This window comes from Colobus angolensis, unplaced genomic scaffold (genome assembly GCF_000951035.1).
Source record: "Colobus angolensis palliatus isolate OR3802 unplaced genomic scaffold, Cang.pa_1.0 Scaffold414, whole genome shotgun sequence".
NCBI classification, from domain to species: Eukaryota; Metazoa; Chordata; class Mammalia; order Primates; family Cercopithecidae; genus Colobus; species Colobus angolensis.
This window is the reverse complement of record NW_012117533.1, coordinates 1,596,977-1,620,760: the sequence shown is the minus strand read 5'-3', so window position 1 is coordinate 1,620,760 and position 23,784 is coordinate 1,596,977.

Sequence of the window (23,784 nt, the reverse complement as noted above, 5' to 3'; positions counted from 1 at the left end):
ACAAGCCCTGCAAGGGGTGGACTGTTGTGGATGCTTTGATGCATTGTCATGATTCCTACTCAGGAAGATTCTTGTTGAGAAATGAAAGTCTTATTTCCGAGATGCTGGGAATGCTGTTGGAAGATAGCCCTCAGCTGCTAGCCTGTGGGGCTTGCCCCACCTAGAGAGTACAGCCTGCATGATCTGAAGATCACACCTCCTGCCAGGAATGACTTGTACCGAATGATCAATATGAAAGTGGAAAGACCTGACCTTCTTGCTCTACCTTGAGACAATTCTAAATCCCAGATCCAGAGCTTCAGGTGGACTGGCTGATGTTTTTGCTGAAAACTGCATCGCATCTTAACTGCCCCCTCTGTCTCATCCTACTTGTCCTTCTCCCTTCACAGGTATTGATCCCCAAAGCACTCCTTAATAAACTGTTTCCCTGGGACCCTTACCTGCAAAAGCCAGTGAAATTTGGGTCATCATCATATGAAATGATTTGTATGCATAGGTTGATAAGGTCAAGAAAAAACTTTTATTCTAGAAATAGTCAATTTCAGTAACACCAAACTATAGAATTATAAGCCTCTTGCTAGTTGTCAACTGATGCTGATCAAATATACATATACATAGTAAGGTGAACTCTTTCTGAAAACTCCTGGATGCATTCAGTCTGAGCACATCTAACTTTAGATGCCAGATTTTCAACCCTGATTTCAATTCTCAGTTTGGATTTTAGCCATTTCCTGAAAGATAATGCACTTTCACAGAGCTAAGTAGATGCAAACATTCCTTAGAGTTTTGACACATGGTCAGAAACTTTATGAGAATTTGTGGATTCATATATTCATTTCTAGGATCCTAAGGTTTTGTACCTTCTTTGCATGCATGGCTTGTTTTTCAGCCCAATCAGTTCTTGAAACCAAACCATATTGATATAGCATATGTTTAATAATTCAGATATATGCTGAGGTTAGCATTCTGTGGGTAACTACAGAAACTTAAAACCATGATTCTTTTTTTTAAATCAAACTCTATGAATCTTTTCTTCAATTATAACTTCCTATTCACCTAATAGAAGCTCCTTAAAATCTCTGGAGATTTTGTGGAGCTCGGGGAAGATCGGAAAAGGGAATCAGTATGCCCCCAGCTGCCATGTGGGTGCTCACATGTCAACTTACATCAGGGTATCTGGACAAATCAGTAATATGTGTTTACTTCCTTGCCACTTTGAGTTCCGGTCTTGAATCATCAATGAGAAAGTTCCATCTTGGGGGCCTTTAAGAAAATAACAAAGTGGTTCCTCTGAGTTCTTTTATGACCAAGAGTTACTGATTTGAGAAAATACTTCAGAAAGCCTCTTCCACAGGTTTGCACAAATTCTCCTGACAAATGATGCAATGGAAGTTGGGCATGCATATCTGTTTTCTTGACTTGGGTAAAGAGAACTTTCCCCCCATTTTCCTATAAGCCTTCTGAGACACATGAATTTCCTCTTTGGATCAAACTTCCCAGATCTTTTACTGGAAGAGGCATGTGGCTTATTCATTCTATGAATTGCACATGGCATTGCACATGGTCCCAGGCAGGCCACACCTCAAGCAGGGTTGGTTGCTTCTCTCCCTTTTCCTCCCCACTTTCCTCCCATTCCCAAACTCTGTCCTTCGTGATTTAGATAATACTGTCAGCTCAAGTAGCCTCTGGTTAAAAGGACTGGAAGAACATTCTCTCACTCCCCCCAGCTCTTAAAGGTAGGGGTCATGCTCCTGCTGTGATGCTGGAAGGCTGCAGAGGCTGGGGGCATGTGCGTGGACGTAACCTGCAGAGGCATGGGGAACCAAGCAGTGAGGCTGGGTGATTGAGTCCAGGTTCTGTCTGAGCCTGAGTAAGAACTAACGGCTTCTGGGCCCGTGTGCTTTCTCAATCAGACTAGGTCATCCTTCCCACCGAGACTGCCTTCACAATTGATTTAGCCCATGCCAAGGGAGTTGGTTTATGAGGCTTATTGCAACCAGTCCTTGTGTTTGCCTCCTCAATATGCCTTTTGATGTCAAAGTACTTGCAGTAGCACTTTTCCTCTTCCCTGCAAAAACGTTTATACTTTCTCCTGGACTTTTCCATTGAAAAACTTACTATTTAAATGTTTAAAAGTAACCTTTCCCAGTCTTGGCAAGCTTGTCATTTTCAGCTCTGATTAGCCATCTGATGGTCTGTGCCTTGAGCTTCTCCCTCTTGTCAGGCCTGATCCTGCTCCTCATGTGTTCACACTGGAGTAAGGTGGCAGCTGCAGGCTGGCGTGTCCGACTGGAATTTCAGGCTGCTCCCTGTACTCAGATCAAAGGAACCTTCCTCAGTTCCTTCCTGCACACTCTGCGTAAGAATCTAGAATGACACCCTAGTGCCTACCTGGTATAAGCTCCATACAATCGGGACTTGATCTTTTTCACCACTGTTTCCTTAGCTGCTTGGACAGTGCTGTTACAGGGCTGACGCTCCATTACCATTGGCTGAATCAGTGAATGCTGCCTCAGGCTCAACCAGCACTCACTGACAGGCACAGCACCAGGCTCTGAGTAGGTACTAGGATGCAGTGTCTCCATTCTTGCACAAGATCAGAGTTGAGGATGCAGGGAGAGTGGAGGGATTGATGGTTAACCAGATCACTTCAGTACAACTTAGTAAGTGCTATGGGCTGAGGCACACCTGGGGCAGGAATGCAGAGGTGACGCCTTGCGGAGTAGTAATTCACCAATCCCGCCACACTCCTCCGCTAACTGTGGGCTATTTGCCATCTGCTCTCCTCCTGCCCTTATCTTTTTAATCTAAGTTCTCCTTACTTCCCAGCAAGCCAGACCTTCTGTTCCAGGGACGCTAATCTGCTTTCCCTAACCCCCAAGGACTTGCTGGGTACTGTGTGGCTGCTTTTGTCCGTGCTAGCCTATCTCTGTGAATATATGTTCATTATAGCCCAAAAGGTCTTGCTCAGACCCATGGGGTCTAGGCAGCCTTTCCTAGTGAATTCTCTTCTGATCCCTTTATTTCCCTCTTACTCAGAACTTAGGCTTTTAGCTTGTGCAGTGTAATTCTGTGGACTCAGATAAATCACACTGGCATTGAGCATGATTTGGATGTCTATAGATAAAAATAATACCAAGAAAGGTATCGGGATTCTCCTCATGTACTTTCATAAAGCCAGGAAATGTAGTGTGCACAGCACTGCATGTCAATGTAGAAATCAACACAGTGGAAGGTGACTACTTCCTTTTCGCAGGGACTCTTAGTGTCCCCATTGTCACTATGTCAACGTGACATGTCACAGACACACTTCTTTATGTAAATTTAGCACTGTTTATAGATATAAAAGTTTGGAGAAGGGGGATCTGGATGGGAGATGTATTAAATGAGCTTCGTCACCACTGTTACCACCACTGTCGGGTTTTTGTATTTGACTCCCAACTGAGTTGTAGTTTCTTTAGGAATGTTTCCATCTTTGCATTCCAATAGAAGAATAGTTAAGGAAGCAAAATAATAATAACAACTTTGTAATTGTGAATAGTGCATTACAGTTCACATCCAAAGTAAATGTGACCTCCGCTGAGATGCCTTCCTGAATTCCTAGGAGACATGTTGTCACTTTGTGCTCCCAATGTGTCTTGTGACACCTTCAGGTTAGCACCGCCAAGAAAGTATTGTGGTTGATGTTTCATACCTGACTTCTTGGCAGATAGACTTCTTCAAGGATGGGGAGCTTGGCTTCCATATTTGCTGTGTGCTGCTAGGACCTGAGTCACAGCAAAGCTCAGTACACTTTAAAAATACTTTTTTTTTTCCCCTGAGATGGAGTCTGTCACCCAGGCTGGAGTGCAATGATGCCACCTCAGTTCACAGGCAACCAGTTCAAGCAATTCACCTGGCTGCTTGACCTGGCTGCCTCCCCAGTAGATGGGATTACAGGTGCCCACCACCATTCCTGGTTAATTTTTATATTTTTAGTACAGATTGGGTTTTACTATGTTGGCCAGGCTGGTCTCTAACTCCTGACCTCAAGTGATCTGCCCACCTTGGCCTCCCAAAGTGCTGGGATTACAGGTGTGAGCCACCGCACCTGGCCAAAAAAATACTTAATAGGTAATAAATGAATGAAGGAAGGAAGGAAGGAATGGTGTTTCTGTATTACGTATTTGATAAAGGGATGTTATAGTATATGCTTATTATGATAAAATAAAAATAAAAGCAGATCAATCTAACGGTAGGAAAAAATATTTGTGAGATGAAGTGTGAAGTTATAGATGTAATTAAGTTTCTAGATTTTCCTAAGAGTTCTTTTGTGCCTAGAATCAACAGTTAGAAGTTAGTTGTATTACCTTGGGCCAGCACCTCTGCAGAGTTATAAAATTGATTCGATTAAGTCTTACCTTTCTGTAAGAGTTAGGAAAGAAAAAGTGTTTGAAGATTTTTTAAAGTATAGAACAAACAGTTACCGTGTAAATTCTGGAGTATTAGGTGCTTTTCTGGGTATTTCCTCCTTCATGCTAAAATGTTAGTCTCTGAGTTATGCACTGTAATAATAGATTCAACTGAAAAAAAGTGTTTCTGGCACTAATACATAAAATATGTGCATGCAATTTGAGGACTGAAAAATGAATCATTCTTTGGGGGAGAAAGAATGGTATGAAAGTTAGTACCATTCGGGGGGAACACGTTCTGATTATCCAGAAGGTTAGCTGATTTTAAATACTGATTGCCAAACTCTTCAATAAAATATGAATACTTATCATGGCAATCCACATCACATGTTACATATCCTGTTTCAGGGGTGATGTGTACCTTCTTAAAGAAACATACACTAACTAGGTAATGTCAAGCATTACAAAGGGAGTGGAAATTGAGACTGAAGTGCTTATTTTCTATTGGTTGCTAAACTGGACTTTAACCTCTAGGAAAAGACTAAAACTATAAACAAAACTCAGTATCCATGGTAACATGCATAAGAAGGTAATTATTTTTTCTTTACATTTTTAAATTTCAGAGTTTAATAGCATATTATATGCATTGCCTCAGGCCCACAATCCCTCCAGTTGGCCATTAAGTATTAGGAAATGCCCTCTCTAGCAGTCATTATTGCTTAAATAAAATGCCACTTACAACCCTCCTGAACAAAAGAGCTACAGTGCCCGTGGAAGGTATACCTCGAGTATTGTGGTGATTTGGCACAGGGAGCCGGTACCCCTAGAGCAGTTGGCCCAGAAACCAGGTTTGTGTCCTGAGAACAACCTACACAAGGAAGCCTTTTCAGTTGAGGTTAGACACAAGAAACAGCTCTGTTCTTTAGGGGAACATACCAGAAGAAAGGCTCCAAACCCACGTCCTCATAGGGTCAACCTGGCTGCAGTAGGAACTTTTCTTGGTAAATCCAGTTTTTATTAACTCCATCTTACTGTAGCGAATCACTCCCGGATGTACCAATTTGGAGTCTGGGTTTGAAATGTTTAAGGAAGACTCACATTCGCAATACACTGGCTGACTGAGAAGGTTTATACCTTTATAGGGAGAATTTGCTTACGAAATCGAGCTAATGTTCTTCCTACACAGGCACAGTGATGACAGCATTTATAGTAATCCAGAAAATGCAGTCCAAGTGGAAACCAAACCTCCTTTTGCAAGCTACAGAGGCCCTCTTCTCGACGTGGTACACTTGGATGGCTTACCCCAGACAGGTGTCAGCCTCACAGCTTCGGCTTACCTGCAGAGACACAACCCCAGTAAAGCCGTCCCCAGATGACTCGTGCAAACAAAAGGAAAAATATGTGCTGAAAACTAGAGCTAATCTAGGAAGTTCTAAATTTAGATTGGATTTTTCTTCCAAGAGTTTATTTGTAAATCAATTTTTGGAAGCTGGAGCAAACATTTTCCCATAGAAACATTGTAATAAATGTGGCTGTGCAAATTTAACCCCTAATGAAAATGAAATCCTACACATGAGCAAAAATATCTTTATCCACTGCATTTTTTGCCACGCTTTTTCAGCTACATTGTGAATTAAATGGGTTTTTTGATGGGCTCGTCTGGGAGCTAGACCACCGTGTGCAATGGTTTCTCTGGGAAATTAGTCCTCACTCAAAAAGTTGGCTGTGAGAAATTTTCCTCTTGCTGCCAAAATGTCACAGAAAAGAAAGAATTCCTTCCAACCGTTCTGGTGACACCACCCAGAAGTAAAAAGGGGCAGCCATCTTTGTGTAAGGGACGTTTGTAAATTTGGTGTTTGTATTTTAGGAACTGCCAGCACTTAATTTAGAAAGTATTACAACTGGATTAGGCTAAAGGTGAATTCTACAGAGCTTAGACCAGGAAGTTGAATAAGAAAACATAAACAGTGAAGCAAAATATAGAACAGAGATTTGCTCAGAGATAAACACTGGAACTAAGAACGTCATAGTAGGACTTTGAGCGAGACCAATATTCCAGCCCCAAACAAGGCAATGCAAACATTTCTTTACTAGAAAAAGAAAAGAAATTCAATGGCTGAGAAGCAATGGACTGTGATGCTGATCACAAGTACTTTCTCCGAGCCACATCTTAGCTACTTGCCTTTTCCCTGCCCCCCACCAAAAAAACAAAAACAAAACAAGCTGTGGGCAATAGCTCTTGTCCTAGACAATTCCTCTAGTTGTTTTTGCTCCCCAACCCCCACCATGGCAAGAGAGATCAAGAATTATTTTTAGCTAGAATGAGGAGTGAGATGAGACAGTGGGCAAAGAGCAGAAGATGGAGCCATGACCCATGAGAAAAAACAAGAATCAGTGTAAGAAGTTGTCAGGGGCAAGGGTCCTTCTGGAAGAGAGAGAGGCTGTAAGTTGTGATTTCTGGAGAAAGGAATTACAGCAGAGGCTCCAGGAGCAAGGCAGGAAAATGCTGTGAAAAATGAATAAAATTGTGCGTGGACTCTTCGAGAAAAAAACAAACAAAAACCAGTAAAAATGTTGGCCAGGTGCAGTGGCTCCCACCTGTATACTCCCAGCACCTTGAGAAGCCGAGGCTGGAGAAACACCCAAGGCCAGGAATTCAAGACCAGCCTGGGTAAGATGGATGAGACCCCATTCTACAAAAAAATTTAAAACAAAAATCAGCCAGGCATGGTGGCATGTTCTGGTAGTGCCATCTACCTGGGAAAATCACCTGAGCCCAGGAGTTTGAGGCTGCAGTGAGCTATGATCTGTACTCCAGTTTGGATGACCCTGTCTCAAAAAACAAAAAATTATGTGATGAGGTCAAATCTTTTGTGGCAGCCATGAAGGAGCAGAAGGTAAGTTATAAATCAGGAACAACAACTGTGAAGCTAACCAAGAGATCTCCCAGGCTGCCAAAGTTGGGAGTTGGGCTCCAGTTTATCTAATAAATATCCAAGGCTCAAGGAAGGTACCAGCGCTCTCCAAGCTACTCAGGAGCCACTTGACTTTCTATTCTGATCACTCTGCCCCATTGGAGTGTGGGCACCTCCGGGAATCATGGGTTTATAACCTCAACTCTAGTTCTGACCCCGGGGGACCCCAGTGGCTTTGGGTTGGGATGCAAACTCCCTTTGATTTTGAGGAAGTGGAGAGGAATTCATACACTACGTTCCTTGTCATCTCATTTGGGACAGTTATTCATTTGGGACTGTTTGTTCCATTTGCTACCTACCATTAAAAGAAAATGGCAGAAGGGAGAGATTTTTCCAAGCTGTTTGAAAAACGCTTCTAGGGTCAGTTAGGAAAAGGCCTGATGCTATAATTTATGATTTCCACTGCACCAAAGCACTAAAGGGACAGTAGGCAGAGATGCTGTTAGACGAGAAAAGAGAAATCGTAGTGTGATGGTTGAGATAGATTGAAAGTGTAAATTTACATCAATAGTAGGAAGATTTTCCTGTTCTTCTGGACCTGAGATTTTGAGCATCTGCAAGACTAGTCTCTAGCTTATTTTCTCAGCGCTTAATGTAGAGGCTTAGCTCTTTGAAATATGCTAATTTTAGGAAAAAATCTTGCTAACTACTTAGCTTCAAATAACCCCTTCTTGGATGAATTAAGTGACGAGGAATAGGAAAGGCGATTGAGGAAAAAAAAAAAATCCATTCCAATCTAATGAGATTGTTGGACACTGACTTTCCCAATAGACCCTGGGACAACGGCCATTGTAGCTGTGCCCTTGGGGTGCAGTGACTTCTCAACTCACGATGTTTGAAAAGTGTGGTTCAGGCAACATGGATCACAAAAATGTATCAGTCCGTGGAATGTTCAGCCCAGAAAGTTCATGCTCAGGTGAACACTCCCCTCACCATCCATATCAGAAAGACTTGCTTGCTTTGTGGATTGGCTTATGCTGGAGTTCATTTCAAAACAGAATTTGAGTTGGGTAAAAAAGATTGTATGTGCTCTCCTGTCGGTTATTTCCTAAACTTAATTACGTTTATTAATGTATATTGTCAGGGTGATTTTTACAAAAAACCTCACTGATTTAGATACACTAGACAGAGAAAATCATCCTGAATCAGTGATTATCTGGATTATGAAGCAAGTTTGAGCACAAAGGAAGACTGATTGTTTTAAGTAATTCCGCTTGACTCTTTAATACACGTCCTTAAGCAGCAGTTACTGAGGGAGCTGCGTAACAAAACAGTAGAGGGATTTTGTCTTGGCTCATCTACCAGTATTTCGATTCCATATCTGCCCTTAAATTGGGTTGGGTAACATTCCCTCTGCCTGTGAGAGTCACAGATCATCAACAGGTAGGAAGGGACAGAGAGCTCATCTAGGCCAAGGGCAGGCAAACTTTTCTGTAAAGGACTAATAATAAATATTTCTTTTTTGTTTTTTTGCTTTTTGAGATGGAGTCTTGCTCTGTCACCCAGGCTAGAGTACAGTGGCGTGATCTCAGCTTACTGCATCCTCTGCCTCCTGAGCTAAAGCGATTCTTCTGCCTCAGCCTCCCCGAGTAGCTGGGACTACAGGCACGTGCCACCACACCTGGTTAATTTTTGTATTTTTAGTAGAGATGGGTTTAGCCATGTTGGCCAGGCTGGTCTCAAACTCCTGACCTCAGGTGATCCGCCTGCCTCGGTCTCCCAAAGTGCTGGGATTATAGGCGTGAACCACTGCGCCCAGCCTCAATAGTAAATATTTCAGGCTTTGCAGGACATTGATCTCTGTCACAGCTCCTCAACTCTGACAATGGCAGCAGAAAGCAGCCATAGATAATGCAGCAACAAATGAGCATGGCTGTGTCCCAATAAAACTTCATTTACAAAAACGGGCTGCACGCTGGATCGGCCAGCCTCCAATCTAGTCCAACTTCCTCACTTTACAGATAAGGAAAAAGGGAGCCTGAGAAGACTGTGTATTTCCCAAAGTCGCTAGAAAATTAGTAGCAAAGCCAGATCCCAAACCCGGAAATGGAATCTAGCATCCAGCTTTATTTCTGCCATGTCATCTCAGTTCTGTATTGTTTCACAAGGCTTCTTCTGCCCCGGAGATGACATAAGTTTGAGTTGAAAAGGAGGAAATTATGCTCTGTCAATATTATATTATTTCATAAAAAGCACTTGGAGGAAGAAAAATATTGATTAGGAAATTGTCACTAATTATCTACATTCTTCTCGGTGCCATTGCTGTATTTCAAGATACCAGCAAAGGAGTGAGCCATGGAAAGATTGTTAGTATGTCAGACTAAAGTTAAAGTATGTCTCACTTTAACACTGTTTTTCACTAGGGGTGATTTGTGGGTTTTTTTGTTTTGCTTTCGTTTTTAGAGACAGGGTCTTGCTCTGTTGCCCAGGCTGGAGTATAGTAGCACCACCATAGTTCACTGCAGCCTCAAACTCAGGAGCTCAAGCTATCCTCCCACCTCAGCATCCTGAGTAGCTGGGACTACAGGCACACACCACCACACCTGGCTAATTTTTAATTTTTTGTGTGTGGAGACAGATGTCCTGCTATGTCACCCAGGCTGGTCTTGAACTCCTGGCCCCAAGCTACCCTCCCACCTCAGCCTCCCAAAGTGTTGGGATTACAAGTGTGAGCCACTGCTCCCAGCCCACTAGAGGTGACTAAGAAAGCTAGCAAACTAAGATTTCCAGTTCACAAAGGAAACTGATAGCCTCCAAACTGAAGTTCTTAACATGGGATATGGGGGTTCATGACTTCCTAAAGTCCATGTGGAAGTTTCTGTGGGTGTGCTTTTGTGCTCAGGGCAGGATACATCATTTTTTTCGGTTCCCCAAAAGGATTTGTGGTCCCCCCGCCCCGCAAAAGTTATGAGGTTCTAAATGGTGAAATATTCCTGTTCCAGCCAAGTTTCCTAAAGAGAAAATAAAGACGCTCCCTTTCCTCCCTGTTCCCTCAGTGGTGGTTCTGCAGAAGGCTGGCCATGCAGAGGAAGGGAAAATCCTCATGATTTGGTTGACACAGACAGAGTTACAAGTATGATCAGACCTCAGAGGACCCAGATGCCGTGCTGCTCAAAGGCAGTGGGCAGCGTGCTGTCACTGCAGATTACTAGCTGGCTCAGAGCAGAAGCCCAGTCAACGACCGGGTACCCGGAAGGTCAAATTCAACCACCAGAAGCTACAGCGTGCCTGGGCTTGACTTCTGGCAGCATGGTGGATTGAGCTGACTCAGCTACTCCAACTACCCCAAACATGGAGAAGTGTTGGATGAAACAGAATTTTGTGTAAAGGTTGTTGTTGTTGAGATAAGGTCTCACTGGGTCACCCAGGCTGGACTTCAGTGGCACAGTCATAGCTCACTGCAGCCTTGAACTCCTGGGCTCAAGCAATCCTCCCATCTCAGCCTCCCCAGTAGCTGGGACTACAGGTGCACACCACCACACCCAGTGAATTGTTTTTTGTTATTTATTTATTTTGGTAGAGATAAAATGGGGCCTCCCTATGCTGCCCAGATTGGTCTCAAACTCCTGGCCTCAAGCAATCCTCTTGCCTTGGCCTCCCAAAGGGTTGCAGTTGCAGGTGTGAGCCACCATGACCAGCTTGTTGTTGTTTTACTACAAGTTAAAATCAAAAGAAAGGAAGGAAACTCCCACATACCAGAAGCAAAAAGTGAACTCAAATCAAAATTTGAAGCTACAGCATCCCAGGAGGCTAAAAGCTAGGCATTTAATTCTCATGCACAGAGAAGAAACATGGCCTGGAGTTCACTTAAGGTGAGGAGTTAGAGAGGGATCTCAGCCTAACACCAGAACTCTTAAAGGGCTGCTGGTCTATGAGAAGGGGTCCAGAAAACTTCACCCATAGTCTGTTAGGCATTAAAGAAGCTTTCTGGGTGGCCCAAAGCTCTAGGAAGGAAAATAAATGCCTACTGTGAATAAAGTTAAAATCCAACTTTTCATTTCGTTTGCAGGAGTGGACTCCAAAATTTTACTACTCATGTGGATTGGGAGTGCCTCGCTCAGGAAAAAATAGTCTAACTGGAGAATGTTTCATGTCCAGAAGGTGCTGCACAGAAGCAGGGCAGATGTGTCACAGCCCACCGATGGACTCCAGAGAAAGCCCCCCCCTGAAGATAAGTTCCTACCATATCTCAGACAGAAACTCATGCATGCACACTTACACACATAAACACACACATAACTCAAACACTGTGAGTGAAACAAAATCTGAAGATGAGTGAACAAGTTGGAAGAGACTACAACACAAGCATTTTAAAAATATAAAGTAGGATATAAAAATCATTAGGAAAGATTACACTTAAAAAAAAACAGGTTTAAAAAAGAATCAGAGGGAAATTATAGAAATAAGAACTGTAGTCATTGAAGGTAAAAACACCGTGCACCTGTAAAAGAACAGTTTCAGTGTAGCTGAGGAGAAGTTTACTGAACTGGAAGGTATCACACAGAACGCTACACAAAAAGTTACAGGCACTGGAATCCATTTTGACGAAGCCCAGGGAATCCAAGAACAGCCTAAGAATACCAGCCTACGACAGCGGCCCCAACTCCAGGCCTGTCTGCCAGCAGATTCCTAACAAATCTGGCCAGAATTATTTCAGGGGGTAGATGGACCTGAGCCTGAAAATTCAGGGCCCTGGAAACTCTTGATGAAAAAGCTTGGGGAAAAGGAAGCTATCTTCCAGACAGGCCTGATTTACCCGCCATTACCTGTCCTCTTGGTGCTGGATGGTCCCGAGGTTAGCTCCAACCTTGAAAGGAAGAGGGAAGGGCCTATTTTCTCTCCCAGCTTCTTATCCGACCTGCAATCCTCCAGAACCTTGCAGGCATTTCTGGGCTGTCAGGGATGTTTCTTTAAGAGGCTTCCATGAGCAAGGCTTTATCCCAGGAGGTGGGGACATATCTCAAGGCCTTTGATAGACCTGATCAGGAACCAGCAGAGAAGCTGGCTTCTACCTCTGAGCAAGAGACTTAACAAAAGGATGGACAGTAGGATGCTAAATCTCAAGGTCACCTTGAGCAGCCTGCCACTGTGGAATCATCTTGCAAGCAGTCCGTCCCTAGTTCCTAATCTACTGTTGGCCAGACCTCTGAAAACGAGTTGCTATCTCACCCCTTCTAACTTTGACCTCCAATAACTGAACCACATTCTCTTGGCTGCCTCTCCTAGACCTGGTACTCATCAGTGGCCCCAGCTTGGCTGCAGCCGCCAGCTCTGATGTGGCCACATCCCAAGACGATGTTTTCATAGCCAAGCAGGATCTTCCCAGAAAGCAAAGCCCCTATCCATCTTTGCTTCTATCCTGAGAAACAATTCTTTTTCTGAGAAGCTCCTGACATGTAAGAGAGGTAGGGGAGCATTAGGGGAAATACGTTTGCAACAGGGCTCCTGGAGTAACTTGATTTGGAGGTTGGACATGAATTTTCACAGGCCCATTACTTGGAGAATCCCAGAGAGCTGGTAATTAGCATTTTGCAGAGATCTGAGCAGTGCACACTAATGGCCAAAGAATATAGTAGCATTAACACCATAATGGTGCCACAGCATCTCCGCAGACAGCACTCCCACTGACTTCAGAAGCACCTAGACACCAGGTGATGTTAAAATGCTCTCTGCCTTCCTTCTTTGTTCAACAGGCACAGGTTCCAAAGCTGAATCAGCAAGAAAAGCCAGTTATGGGACAAAATGAGGACCTTTGTTATCTTAAATTACTGGTACCATCTAACTCCCTATATAAAGCATAGTGTCTCTTAATAAAATAACCTTGCTTTCCATAAGTATGTAGTACATCATCACAGCGATGATTTTATTAAGCCACTAGAAGGTACCCTTACAGAGTGTTAAAAGGTTGGCGCAAAGTATGTCAATTTCATAGGAGAAAACTTAGTGTCCAGTTTTCTACAAGAAACTAAAATCTTGACTCCTCATTAAATGACATCTCAAGGCCAAATTTGTAGTCAAGGTATTCTTTATTAGAATTCAAGATAAAAACCCAAAGAAATCCCCCTAGAAGGAAACTTCTAGCAAAGTATAATGAGAATAAAATATTCTCATTAAAATTCTCATAAAATAAAATAAAATATTTTCAGTTCAGTTTGGCTGCTGTGTTAACAGTCCCAAGCAGGAAGACAATCTATTCCCATTTGTTTCTCACTATTCCCCATAAAGGAGACCTGATACATTTTGAATCTGGCTTACAGTCTTGATGTGTGCACACACATTTTCTGAGGCCTTTTCGTGGCAATGCAGTCAGGGGTCTGGACCATTTAGAAGCTGGGTGGGATGGAGGAAGCACAAACCCCCTTTCTGTCAAGTGCCTGCTAGGACAGAGTAATGGCAATGACTCAGAGCTGCCTGGGCTTGAATCCCAATTTGACCATTTATCAGTTGTGTGACTTCGGGCATTTCACTTAACGTTTCTGTGCTCTGGTCTTTTCTGTAAAATAAAGATAATAACAGGCAGTCTTATAGATTTGTTTTGATAATCAACGTATAATATCTGTAAAGTACTTACCATGTAATAAGCTAATTATTAGCTAAGAGACCCTTTCTTCATTTCCAGAGCAAGTACACAATTTTCCATACGTAAGAGATGAATTCTTCCTAAATTCCATGGGCAGAAGAAGTCCTTTTATGGCTATGTGGCCACTGAGGAAGATACAGACATTCCCAAGAATACTTGGGCATTCTTACCTGAAGGAATATATTTTCATTAAACAAGAACATGAGCTTAGTGGACTAGGGATGTATTGTATAAGTGAGGACAATTTAAGCTGTCCTAAATGCAGTGAAGGTAGGATTAGCATCTCACTCACAGAGTTATGGGAGTCTTCAATAAACTATCCCACATAAAAGTGATTAGCACAGTGTCTAACACAAGATAAGTACTGGATATATGATATTTGTGCATGTGCCTTGATATGGATCTGTGCTTCCACCAAATCTCATGTTGAATTGCAACCTCCAGTGTTAGAGGTGGGGTCTGGTGGGGAGTGATTAAATTATGGGGGTGGATTTCTCATGAATAGTTTAGCACCATCCTCTTGGTGCCATCCTTGTGATAGTGAGTTCATGTGAGATCTGGTCATTTAAAAGTGTTTGGTACCTCCCCCCTAACTCTCTTATTCCTGCTCTGGCCATATGAGATGCCTGCTCTCTCTTCACCCTCCACTATGACTATAAGCTTCCTGAGGTCTCACCAGAAGCCAAGCAGATGCCAGTCTCGTGCTTCCTGTCAGGTTTCATGTCAATTTCATAGGAGAAAGCTTAGTGTCCAGCTTAGGTTCTGCTCATGCAGAACCATGAGCCAATGAAATCTCTGTTCTTTATCAGTTACCCAGTTTCAGGTATTTATAGCAATGTGAGAATGAACTAATACGTGCCTGAAGCCGTTGCACATAGCCTCCTGTCCAAAGCTCACCATGACCCATTGGAATCAGGGGCTCCGAACAATCAAGTGAAATCTGTATAGAATATGCTAGAGCTGGGGCTGAGCCCAGGGCTATGGGGCTACATGCTTCCTTCAACACTCCTGTTTTTCACCTCTTGGTATTTTGAGAGCCTGCAGGCCTCCTAATCCGTTCATAAGATGTGGCCACCTTATAGTGCTAGGAGCAAGGTGGCTGGTAACTACCTGAGTGACTCCAACCTCCAGGCCTTCAGCCGTGTCAGGCTGGTGGGCTTCTTAATAAGGGATCACCAACAAGGAAGAGCTGTTCCAAGATCACATGATGTTTCAGTCCTCCAAACCCCGACCCCTGAAAGCACCACATGATCAAGAGTGGCGGGGCGGGAGGCGGTGGGTGAGAAATCAGCTACTCCTATAAAATGTTTTAAAAACACTAATTAGTGGGCCAGCCATTATAATGCAACCAAACCCCCTCAAACCTCACATAGCAGGCATTTTGTAACATTGTTGACTCAGGTTTTAACTAGAGGGTTTTCTCCTCCCTTCTCCCACTTGCTGCTAATCTATGGAATTCATTAGCTCCTATTCATGGTTACAAATCACTGCAGTGACCTGTGACAGGGTTTCTCATTTAAGATTACGGGAAGACCTAGATGGGCAGGATGATCCAGCAACCTAGCTTTCTTGTTATTCTAAACAAACAAATAAAACCATGAGATCAGAAGATAGCTCACTAAAATATCTCTATGGAACCTGCATTTGCATTTTGTAATTTCCAGAGGAAAAACACTGGTGAGTTTCAGGTTGTGGTTGCATTTACAGATGGATTAACCCCGGAAGCAGCTGACTGACACTGCTTGTCAGTGACACTTTTCAACGCACAGAGGATTTTCGTTTTTCCTTTCTTCCTTTTTTTTTTTTTTTTTTATTTGAGATGGAGTTTTGCTCTCTCACCCAGGCTGGAGTGCAGTGGCACGATCTTGGCTCACTGCAACCTCCACCTCCTGGGTTCAAGTGATTCCCCTGCCTCAGCCTCCTGAGTAGCTGGGATTATAGGTGCGTGCCACCGTGCCCAGCTATGTTTTTTTTGTTTTGTTTTCTTTTTTTGTATTTTTAATAGAGACAGGTTTCAGCATGTTGGCCACACTGGTCTCAAACTCCTGACCTCGTGATCCGCCTGCCTCGGCCTCCCAAAGTGCTGGGATTACAGGCATGAGCCACTGTGCCTGGCTAGCAGGAATATCCCAGCCTTCAACACGGTATTTCTAAACCCTAAAGGAGAATGCTGGAGACTGTCTTTCCAGATAATGATACTATCTTAACTTTGGAGAGTGTTTTCATATTTACATAGCACTTTCACAATGTTTTTTTTTTTTTTTTTTGAAACAGGGTCTCGCTCTGTCACTCAGGCTTGAGTGCAGAGGCACAATCAGCTCACTGTAACCTCAAACTCCGGGGCTCAAGCAGTCCTCCCACTTAAGCCTTCTAAGTAGCTCAGACTACAGGTGCATCCTACCATACCCAGCTAGTTTTTTTAAAAAAATTTTTTTAGAGATGGGGTCTCACTGTGTTACCCAGTCTGTGTCCAACTCCTGGCCTCAAGTGATCTTCCAGCCTCAGCCTCACAAAGCAGTGGAATTACGGGCATGAGCCACTGAGCCTGGCTACTTCCACAATTTTTCTTACTTGATCCCAGACCCAATCTGGGTCTGGCGTGAAATGTTTCATTTCCATTAACAAGTGCAATGACGTATCAGAAAGAAAAAAAAAGGTGATGTTGGAGGTGAACAAAAGGAAGACAGGCAGGCCTTCTTTACAACACTGGCCTTTCAGCTTACCTGCAACCTATCTGTGGGCCAGGTATGCCCAGCGGGCTGGGGCATGGCATTGAAAGCAGAGTTCTTCCTGCCCTTTAAGAAACCATTCATTTGGCTTTCTTGCCAAGAGGGCTCTCTGACCTCAGAGGGATACGTCTTTTACTGCCTGCAAAGGTGTTTTACTGACTTGGGTTAACATCCACGGGGACTCATTTGAACTCACGCTTACGGGGCAGCCAAATAGTCTACATACCGCAGCGGAGAGTGAGGGGCTGGAGAAAGCATTATAGGCCTGGAGGGGCCTTAAGGAGGAATAAGGCATGGAACCCTCCCCCAACTGTGTATGTAAACAATCCACAGGTGGAAATCTGGCCTCATTTTTTTCTTTTTCTTTTTTTTAAACCTTTCTGGGGTGCTGATTTTCTTTCTTTTTTCTTTTAAGGACAAGGTCTCACTCTGTCACCCAGGCTGGAGTGGTGCAGTCACGGCTCACTGCAGCCCCTAACTCCTAGACTCAAGCTATCCTCCTGCTTTGGCCTCCCAAGTAGCTAGGACTACAGGCATGTGCCAGCATGCATAGCTAATTTTATTTTACTTTATTTTTTGTAGAAATGCAGTCTCCCTACCTTCCCCAGGCTGGCATTGAACTCCTGGCCTCAAGCAATCTTCCCACTTTGGCCTCCCAAAGTTCTGGGATTATAGATGTGAGCCCCTCAGATGGCCTGGCCTAATTTTTTCTTTACAAAAAAAAGAAAGTCTCTAGTCAAGGAGACACCCTGCCTGGCCTTAGTTAGCGATGTGCTCTTGCTTGGGTAGACTTGGCTGCAAATGCTGCAGAGGTATCCGCACCATAAGACTGGGAGAAGGAAGTGGGAAGAGGTGAGATGGGGTTGGGAGCCAGAGCAGACCCAGCTCAGAGGCCGACCAAGCGCGACAAGGGGGCAGTCAACAGCCCGAATAACTGCTTTCAAAGCAGAGCAGAAACTCTGGGGTATCCCCATAAGAATGAGCATTTTTCTCCAGGTTATTGAGCAGCTTTCTGATGGTTCTGCTTCCACCCCTGTGCTTCTCCAGGGCACACGTCAGCCACAGGGATCCTTTTAAACAGATCATGTCACTCCTCTGCTCCAAACTGATGCCTCTGACGGCTCCTGGCTCACTCCATGAAAGCCCAAGTCCCTCCCAGGTCCTGCAGGCTTCACCTTCCCCCGGCCTGGGTCTGGGGCCTCATCTCCAGCTGCCTCCTTGCATCTGCTGCTGCTATTGCCTCCTGCCTGCTCCGCCACAGCCAGCCTCGCTCCCATGAGGGCTCTGCACCTGCTGCACTCTGTCAAGAATGCTCTTTCCCTGGAAACCCACGGTCTCATGTCCTCAACTCCTTTACATCTTGGATCATATTTCCCCTGTATTCTATTTTTTTTTTTTTTTTTTTTTTTTGAGAGACAGGGTCTTGCTGAATCACCCAGGCTAGAGTGCAGTGGTGCGATCATAGCTCACTGCAGCCTCACACTCCTGGGCTCAAGCTATCCTCCCACCTCAGCATCCTGAGTAGCTGGGACTACAGGCACACACCACCACACCTGGCTAATTTTTAATTTTTTGTGTGTGGAGACAGATGTCCTGCTATGTCACCCAGGCTGGTCTTGAACTCCTGGCCCCAAGCTACCCTCCCACCTCAGCCTCCCAAAGTGATTACAGGTAAGCACCATCCCGCTTATTTTCTCTTCTTAAGGCAAAATGCCCCCTAGCCCTCCTGGTCTCCATCACCCTGTTGCCTAATTTTTCACAATGTCATTCATTTTTTAACCTCCAGATTTACTCATTTGTTATATTCATTGTCTGTCTTCTTCCACTAGAATGTGAATTCCCCAGGCACAGAAACATCTTTGTCTTGCTTGCAGATACATCCCCTGTGCCAGGTAGCATTGGTTGAGTAAACATGTGGCTTGGAGGTATTTGTTCCAGCAGGCTGGATGCAGAAGTGACAGTTCTCAGTTCCAGACTGTGGCTGCTCCAAGGTGCCCAGTGTTCCATTCGTGTTGGAACAAGACCCTGATGGGAACTACAAATGCCCACATCAGTGTCCAGGCTTCTGGGAGAGGGGCTGGAAATGGTAGACAGGGAATCTGGCTCCAGCTAAGCCAGCAGAGAGTTGTTTCAGCAAATCTGAGGCAGAACGCCACTCCTATAAGCTGCAGGGAAGGGGTAGGGTGGGGTGGGGTGGGGCGGGGGCTCCAGGACTGGCGGGAAAACATAAGCCAGGGTTGGGGGGCAGCAAGGCTCACGCTGAACCCCTGCACTACCCACAATAGGTGACCTCAAATCTTGCCCATCCTGCTCAAAATGGGCTCTAGCACTCAGCAAGATGGTTCCAGGTTAAGGTCTTCGGGGCTCTCTAGGAAGAGTCAGGGTACAGAGTACCAAACCAGCTACACAATCTGTAGGGCCCAGTGCAAAATGAAAATATGGCGCTCCTTGTCTAAAAGCTATTAAGAATTTTAAGATGACAAAAGCAGGGCATTAAACCAAGTGCAGGGTTCTCCCGAGCCCAGGGCCTGTGTGACTGCACAGGTCACATGCCCACGAAGCTACCCCTGCTCAGGACTGACTGCACTGATGACTTTTCAGAGATGTACCTGCTGGCCAGGCACAGTGGCTCACGTCTGTAATTCCAGCACTTTGAAAGGCCGAGGTGGGTGGATCACCTGAGGTTAGGAGTTTGAGACCAGCCTGGCCAACATGGTAAAACCCCATCTCTACCAAAAATACAAAAATTAACTGGGCGTGGTGGCACACACTGTAATTCCAGCTACTTGGGAGGCTGAGGCTGAGGCTGAGGCGGGAGAATCACTTGAACCTGGGAGGAGGAGGCTGCAATGAGCCGAGATTGTGCTACTGCACTCCAGCCTGGGTGACAGAGCAAGACCATCAAAAACAAAAAACAAAAAACAAAAAAAAAGAGAGAGATTCCTGCTAGAAAATTTCTCATAACAAATCCAGCTCACTTATGCCCAAGATGTGCAACATAAGGAAACAAGGAAAGAAACCCTGGGGTGTAGCGGGAAACAATCTCAGAGAAAACCTAAAGGCACCCAAAATTGAATCCCTGCAACTAGCAATAGGATCTGATGAGCTGCAGGATGGGGGCAGCTGGGAGCAGGGCCAGAACGGTGACATCAAACATCCACGGTGGCCTCTGGGGCTGTCTGTGTTCATGTCCACGGGAAATGAGCCTCCAAGACTCCAGCACATTCTTCATTCCAAAAGTGGTCAGTGACCAGCAACAGGTAAGCAGAGAAGTGGAAGCAGGAAACTGCAGTTAGAAAAAACAAAGCTGGGTTGAGTCACACGGTTGTGGCTTGAAGTGCTGGGAAGCCCGGGGCCTTTCCCCTTGAGTCAGCTGAAGGGGTGCACATTGCTACCATGACCTTACTAACAGCACTCAGTAGGTGTCTACAAAGAAAAGCCGATGCTGAGCCAGGTACCACCACCTTTCATTTGCATGGCACCTTACAGTTTAGAAAGTGCTTTGGTATGCATAATGACTTCAGTTGATTCTCTCAATAACCCTATTAGGTTAGCAGAGTATCACTGTCCCCAGATGGGTGGACTGACTCGCCCAAGGTTGTTGGCAAAATCCATTCAAGTCCAGCACTTTTTTCTTCTCTTCCATAATGCTCCTGTCACTGGTGCCTGCCATCATCCCAGAGGTCATGGCCCAAGACTGGCAAATGCCGGCCAGGGCATTACAAGCATCCATGTTGACTAATTGCATCCAACATCCCAATATCTTGCCAGTGGTACAAAAGGGATAGGTGAGCTGATGGGCTGCGCAGCACCTACCACATCCTCCAGGAAAGGTACACGGTCAGAGGGATTGGACGTTTCTCTCATACAAACATCACAGGAGCTGCTTTTGGGAATCATCTGTTAAATGTGAGCTACAGATTAGATCAAGATGAACAGAGCGTTGTGATCCTGAGTGACTTAGTATTTTGAAACAGCCTGTTAACCTTTTATCAGAAGGATTCCTACAAAGCATTAGTTTATGGCACTAAAATGTGGGCAGATTATTTGCCAAATCACATTATTATGCATAGCAAACTGTTTTGCAAAAACTGGTACCTGCGGATGCACAGTGGGTTTGAGTTAAATATGTCAATCATTAACATTTTCTCTAAAAATTAACAAGTGCAATTAGCACGTATCAATGAAATAATCCCTTGAGTTCACTATTTTTTAAGCTGAATCTCCATTTGAGTCACACAAAAAGAAAATGAATCTTAAAATCATTTCCATTTTAGCAGAGGCACATGTTAAAAACAGCTGAACTCATTTTTCCCTCTTCAATTTCTGCAAAATTCACTCCCAGGTTTACATACTATGCCAAGTTTCAGAGCTGAGCAAATTTTTATGGTCTAGTTATAAACCCTAGAAAAACAAGGTTTATAGGAAATGTTGACACAACCTTAACTAAAGTGGTGCTAGCTGACACCTCTATATTTTCAATTTGGGGATTTCTACTGGGAAAGTATAAACGCTAATTCAGCAAAGGAAGCCAACTATAATAAAAATGTTGTAGTCTTCCTGTTCACCCCATGAAGTTCTACTTCAAAAGATGCCAGTGCAACGTGGAGGTGAGTTAGAGTTAGAATGGAGTTAGCATGGAGAGCACCTGCAAATCGCTCAGCCTCCTGGTTACCTATAAACCTCGCCTGGGAATGCATGACCTCACCATGAGTCACGGCTGCCCACAGCAGTGCAGTGGGAGAGACGGCGGAAGATGTCAGGTCTTTACGCAAAGGTGTCTACTAGCCTCTCCCTGTACACCTTCTAATCTATCCTAAATGGAAACCCAAGTTGATTTTTCACAGACCGGTAAAGCGAGCCACTGAGACTCGGAGAAGCTAAGAAGATGAATGCTGGAGTGAAGGCACGCCATGGAAGGTTGACTTTGAGTGCGGTGGGCTCAGACTGTGGTAGCAGTGGGGCACCAGGTGTAAGCGCACACTGAGCCATCGGGAGGCAGGGCCAACAACAATGCTGATTTCCCCAATCCTGCTAAACAGCCCAGATGAGAAGCACATGTGTTCAATATTTAGGCTTTGATTTTTTCCCCCTCTGAAACAGGAGGAGGTGGGAGAAGGGGTAACTTTGATTCAAGTCCAGAGATAAAGACTGACACACACACGGACCATAATAGGGGACAAAGTGAGTTAAGCGGAAGTAAATGTTTTAAAATCCTCAGCTAGATAGACTAAACAGCACTGGCCCAGGAGTCAGGAGACGCAGCTGTCTGTCTGTCCGGGCGTTCCCACTTGTGAACTGAGACTCCAGGCAGTCTGAGTGGCCTCCTCGCGTCCTGTCCCAATTTTGTCATTGGTAAAATGGAGTTCAGCCTCTGTTATGGGACAGTAGTGAGGAATAAGTAGAGTTATGTCCCTGAAAGTGGTTTGTGAATTGTAAATTGAAAGGCAGATGGGAGTATTATTTTGTATTGATTGTATTTCTACTTTGGAAAACTATGTTCAGAAAATGGATTTTTTTTTTTTTTTTTTTTACTTTAAGTTCTGGGATACGTGTGCTGAACATGCAGATTTGTTACATAGATATACAGGTACCATAACATTCAGGACATAAGCATGGGCAAAGACTTCATGACTAAAATACCAAAAGCAATTGCAACAAAAGCCAGAATTGACAAATGGGACCTAATTAAACTAAAGAGCTTCTGCACAGCAAAAGAAACTATCATCAGAGTCAACAGGCAACCTACAGAACGGGAGAAAATTTTTGCAATCTGTCCATCTGACAAAGGTCTAATATCCAGAATCTACAAGGAACTTAAACACATTTACAAGAAAAAAACCCCATCAAAAAGTGGGTGAAGGATATGAACAGACACTTCTCAAAAGAAGACATGTATGTGGCCAACAAACATATGTAATAAAAAAGCTCATCATCCCTGGTCATTAGAGAAATGCAAATCGAAACCACAAGGAGATACCATCTCACGCCAGTTAGAATGGCGATCATTAGAAAATGGAAATATGTTCAATGGAGGGACAAATCCATCAGGATAATGGGGATAAGAAAAAAGCCTCCCTAGCATTGCTTTTAGTTCATCCTGAAGCTGATTTGGAAGGGAATTCACTGCTGACAACTTTGCTTTTGTGTTAAGTCGAGTAGTCTGCTTAAAAGGCCATTTGAGTTACACTCCAAATGCCATCACATATGTCTAACCTTCACCAGCTCACAAGGGACGACTAACTTACATATCTTCATGAGCAGAAAGTATTTTGGATGATGATTTTTTTTCCTCCCAGGTTTCTAAGCCTGTTGGCAGCATTTTCCCAGGGAGTTTTCAAAAACTTTCACAAGATATCCCCATAGCATTGGCAGAAAGGCATGAAACTTACTTCAAGACAAATGCTTAACTTCTGCGGACCCTGTTTTTTTATTTTCGGGTTGAAAAGGAAGACAGTGAGTTTCTAGATGTACCTGTCAAGACTAAATGATTGTTCATTTCCTCTGAACTGGGAATAACGTAATAACATGCAGCTGGGGAGCTAGGCGGTGTTTCTTGCGTTTTCCTCTTTCAGAAGCTGAGCCTCTTACCAGCTGGGAAATATTACTGTCTGAACGTGCTGAAAAACTTAGGGTAAATGAAAAAGAACAACAATATTCCAGATGTCAGCAATCACTCTGATGGTCTTACCTGTACCAACCTGAGAATATTTTAATAGAAAAGGTAGACAAAGATTTACTTAATTCAAAATGAACTCCCGAGTTGAGGAGAAAGAGTTTATAATGCCTCAAAAACCCCTGCTGTAAAATTGAGCTGATAAGAATTAACTCTGCAAAAATTATGCATGCCAATGACAAGGTAATTTTGGGAGAAACAATTGAAAATAATAAAGTATTTTCACCCAAGAGCAACAGAATAGTACAAATAAAAGTATCCATGTCTTGCTAATGCAGCCATTACCTGTAACCAAATAAATAAAATAAAACCCTGCATACATGTAATGCTGAGCTTAAAACTGGAATTCAGCAAAATGAATCCCAGGCACTTATTTTAAATGCATGCTTATGTCTTTTAGTGTAATAAATTTTGCTCAGCGTTTCATTAGCCA